This window comes from Mustelus asterias, unplaced genomic scaffold (genome assembly GCF_964213995.1).
Source record: "Mustelus asterias unplaced genomic scaffold, sMusAst1.hap1.1 HAP1_SCAFFOLD_4555, whole genome shotgun sequence".
NCBI lineage: Eukaryota > Metazoa > Chordata > Chondrichthyes > Carcharhiniformes > Triakidae > Mustelus > Mustelus asterias.
Genome location: NW_027594498.1, coordinates 5001 through 9980, shown reverse-complemented (window position 1 = coordinate 9980; position 4980 = coordinate 5001). Strand labels below are relative to the sequence as shown.

The 4980-nt window shown below is 51.9% G+C and overlaps 1 long non-coding RNA gene across 1 annotated transcript in view; it reads right to left on the bottom strand.

Annotated features, from left to right (window-relative positions):
- Nucleotides 1-561: 561 nt before the first annotated feature.
- Nucleotides 562-4980, bottom strand: part of LOC144491146 (uncharacterized) — a 6103-nt gene continuing 1684 nt past the window's right edge. The window contains exon 3 of the long non-coding RNA XR_013497403.1: nt 562-708. This is a non-coding gene — a long non-coding RNA (uncharacterized LOC144491146). The remainder of the gene's footprint in view (nt 709-4980) is intronic.

The window sequence follows — 4980 nt, the reverse complement described above, 5'->3', positions numbered from 1 at the left end:
ACACACACACACACACACACGGACTGGTACACTCCCCCTCACACACACACACACACACACACACACGGACTGGTACACTCCCCCTCACACACACACACACACAGACTGGTACACTCCCCCCCTCACACACACACACACACACACAGACTGGTACACTCCCCCTCACACACACACACACACAGACTGGTACACTCCCCCTCACACACACACACACACAGACTGGTACACCCCCCCTCACACACACACACACACACACACACGGACTGGTACACTCCCCCTCACACACACACACACACAGACTGGTACACTCCCCCCCTCACACACACACACACACACACAGACTGGTACACTCCCCCTCACACACACACACACACACACAGACTGGTACACTCCCCCTCACACACACACACAGACTGGTACACTCCCCCCCTCACACACACACACACACACACACACAGACTGGTACACTCCCCCTCACACACACACACACACTCACTCTCTCCAAGATACAGGCTGTTGTCAGACACGCTCTCCCCAAGTCAAAAGCTGCCTTACGCCATCAGGAAGTTGGCCCCGGATTGGGAAGAGCAGTTGGCACCGTAGGGGTTGCTCCGGGTGGCGATTCCGGTGGTGCCCAGGCCGAGACCCAGCACATTGCAGGCGATGATCAGGAGGATAATGCAGCAGAGCACAATACCCACAACCCACCTGGAAGAGAGGACACAATGCACGGTGAGACAGAGCGCCTCGGGAATCAGAGCATTCCCGCCTCTGCGACACTCTCCTAAACCCCAGTCACTGCCTGCGAGAGGGGTAGGGGGCAAATGCAGCAGTAGGCCACCGCACAGCAAGATCCCACGCAGTGACAAACAGCCAGATCCACATTACCTTCTCCCCCCACCCCGAGCCATGTGTCAGGAGGGATAAATTGGATTTATATTTTCCAGTGCTTAGGGGAACGAGAGGGCATCTCACTGAGAGATACAGGATTCGCAAGGCCATAAGAAGTGGGAGTAGAATTAGGCCACTCGGCCCATCGAGTCTGCTCCGCCATTCAATCATGGCTGATATTTTTCTCATCCCCATTCTCCTGCCTTCTCCCCGTAACCCCTGATCCCCTTATTAATCAAGAACCTATCTATCTCTGTCTTAAATACACTCAATGACCCGGCCTCCTCTGTGGCAAAGAGTTCCACAGATTCACCAAACCCTCTGGCTGAAGAAATTCCTCCTCATCTCGGTTCTAAAGGGTCGTCCCTTTACTCTGAGGCTGTGCCCTTGGATCCGAGTCTCTCCGACTAATGGAAACAACCTCTCCATGTCCATTCTATCCAGGCCTCTCAGTATTCTGTAAGTTTCAATAAGATCCCCCCCTCATCCTTCTAAACTCCATCGAGTACAGACCCAGAGTCCTCAACCGTTCCTCATACGACAAGCTCTTCATTCCAGGGATCATTCTTGTGAACCTCCTCTGGACCCTTTCCAAGGCCGGCACATCCTTCCTTAGATACGGGGCCCAAAACTGCTCACAATGCTCCAAATGGAGTCTGACCAGAGCCTTATACAGCCTCAGAAGTACATCCCTGCTCTTGTATTCTAGCCCTCTCAACATGAATGCTAACATTGCATTTGCCTTCCTAACTGCCGACTGAACCTGCACGTTAACCTTAAGAGAATCTTGAACAAGGACTCCCAAGTCCCTTTGTGTTTCTGATTTCTGAAGCATTTTCCCATTTAGAAAATAGTCCGTGCCTCCATTCCTCCTTCCAAAGTGCATAACCTCACACTTTTCCACATTGTGTTCCATCTGCCACTTCTTTGCCCACTCTCCTAACCTGTCCAAGTCCTTCTGCAGCCCCCCTGCTTCCTCAATACTACCTGTCCCACTACATATCTTTGTATCATCTGCAAATTTAGCAACCATGTCCTCAGTTCCATCTTCCAGATCATTAATGTACATAGTGAGAAGGTGTGTGCTCAACACCTACCCCTGTGAAACACCACTTGTCATTGGCGGCACGGTGGCCCAGTGGTTAGCACTGCTCCCTCACAGCGCCAGGGACCCGGGTTCGATTCCAGCCTCGGGTCACTGTCTGTGTGGAGTTTGCACATTCTCCCCGTGTCCACGTGGGTTTCCTCCGGGTGCTCCGGTTTCCTCCCACACTCCAAAGATGTGCGGGTTAGGGGGATTGGCCGTGCTAAATTGTCCCTTAGTGTCAGGGGGACTAGCCAGGGTAAATGCATGGGATTATGCGGATAGGTGCTTGGTGGGATTGAAGTCAGAGAATCATAGAATCCCTACAGTGTAGAAAGAGGCTATTTGGCCCATCGAGTCTGCACCGACCACAATCCCACCCAGGTCCTATCTCCGTAACCCAACCTATTTACCCTGCTAATCCCCCTAACCTGCACATCTTTAGACACTGAAGGGCAATTTAGCATGGCCAATCCATCTAACCTGCACATCTTTGGTCACTAAAGGGCAATTTAGCATAGCCAATCCACCTAACCTGCACATCTTTGGACACTAAAGGGCAATTTAGCATAGCCAATCCACCTAACCTGCACATCTTTGGACACTAAAGGGCAATTTAGCATAGCCAATCCACCTAACCTGCACATCTTTGGACACTAAAGGGCAATTTAGCATGGCCAATCCATCTAACCTACACATCGTTGGACTGTGAGAGGAAACTGGAGCACCCGGAGGAAACCCACGCAGACACGGGGAGAATGTGCAGACTTTACACAGACAGTGACCCAAGCCGGGAATCGAACCCGGGTCCCTGGTGCTGCGAGGCAGCAGTGCTAACCACTGTGCCAGCGTGACACCCAGTCATGCAGTCTTGATGGGCCGAATGGCCTCCTTCTGCACTGTAGGATTCTACGAATCTATAGTTACCATCCTGAAAACCCTTATCCCCCCACTCTCTGCCTTCTGTCTGCCAGCCAATCTTCTATCCATGCCAGTACCTTGCCTCTAACACCATTGGCTTTGGCCAAAGGCTTTCTGGGAATCTAAGGAAGAGTAGACACTGAGAGATTGTTTCCCCCTTGCTTTGGGCGGTGCAGGGGGGGCGGGGTCACAGTCTCAGGATAAGGGGGGAGGAGGGAGGAGGGGGGGTGATTATTTTGGACTGTAATGAGGAGAAATTTCTTCACTCAGAAGGTGGAGAACCTTTGGAATTCCCGACTCCAGTGGGTGCGCCATCCTTGAGGACATCGAAGGTTGAAGCTTCAGGGAAGAGTGGTCTCTCAGGGAATTATGGGAGCGAGCGGGAAAATGGAGTGCAAGGCCAGGAGTTTAATTTAGACAAATGCGAGGTGATGCGTTTTGGTAGATTGAACCAGGGCAGGACTTACTCAGTTAATGGTCGGGCGTTGGGGAGAGTTACAGAACAAAGAGATCGAGGGGTACAGGTTCATAGCTCCTTGAAAGTGGAGTCACAGGTGGACAGAGTGGTGAAGAAGGCATTCGGCATGCTTGGTTTCATTGGTCAGAACATTGAATACAGGAGTTGGGACGTCTTGTTGAAGTTGTACAAGACATTGGTAAGAACAAAAGAACAAAGAACAATACAGCACAGGAACAGGCCCTTCGGCCCTCCAAGCCCGTGCCGCTCCCTGGTCCAAACTAGACCATTCTTTTGTATCCCTCCATTACCACTCCATTCATATGGCTGTCTCGATAAGTCTTAAACGTTCCCAGTGTGTCCGCCTCCTCTTGGAGGCCTCTTGGAGGCCACACTTGGAATACTGTGTGCAATTCTGGTCACCCTATTATAGAAAGGATATTATTAAACTAGAAAGAGTGCAGAAAAGATTTAGTAGGATGCTACTGGGACTTGATGGATTGAGTTATAAGGAGAGGCTGGATAGACTGGGACTTTTTTCTCTGGAGCGTAGGAGGCTGAGGGGTGATCTTATAGAGGTCTATAAAATAATGAGGGGCACAGATCAGCTAGATAGTCAATATCTTTTCCCAAAGGTAGGGGAGTCGAAAACTGGAGGGCATAGGTTTGAGAGGGGAGAGATACAAAAGTGTCCAGAGGGGCAATTTTTTCACACAGAGGGTGGTGAGTGTCTGGAACAAGCTGCCAGAGGTAGTAGTAGAGGCGGGTACAATTGTGTCTTTTAAAAAGCATTTAGACAGTTACATGGGTAAGATGGGTATAGAGGGATATGGGCCAAATGTAGGCAATTGGGACTAGCTTAGTCGTTTAAAAAAAAAGGGCGGCATGGACAAGTTGGGCCGAAGGGCCTGTTTCCATGCTGTAAACCTCTATGACTCGATTAGCCAAGTTGAATGGCGTAACGGGCCCAAGAGGCTGATTGGCCTATTCCTGCCCCTATTTCTCGTGTTCTTGTCAAGTAACCCTCGGGTGGTGAGTGTGGGGAGGGGTGGGAGTGGGGGGTGGGGGAGAGCATTCGAGTCACGTCTTTGAGAGGAGGAGGCCCAAAGCTTCTAACAGGCCGAAAGCAGGCGTTGGAATGGTGGGGGGAGGGGGAAGGGCAATCTTCCCTCGGCACATGGCGAGGCTTGCCTCAGGATAGTGGGATAGGCCACGGGCAGGAGCTATACATAGGTTGAGTACAAATGGTTAGAATCCCAGCATGCCTTTCCCTGAGGAACGGGGAGAAATCCCAGAGACACCCCCCCCCCTCCAACCCGTGTCTACTTGGCCCATTCCGTGGCCCACGGAACTTGCCAGATTACGTGGCGTGGGTGTTCGTTCCGACACAAGATGTGGGCGTCTCTGGCAGGGTCCGGCATTCGTCGTCCATCCCTAGTTGCCCCTCGAGAAGGTGGGGGCGGGGGGGGGAGGTATAAGCCGATTCGTGAATCCGCTGTGGGAACGTAGGAGGAAGAGGCCATTCGGCCCATCCACCCTGCTCCGCCATTTCCACGATCGCAGCTAACAGCTGGGAGTGGGGATGAAGGGGTCCTTTTCAGGATGGCTAGTGGTGTTCTGCAGGGGT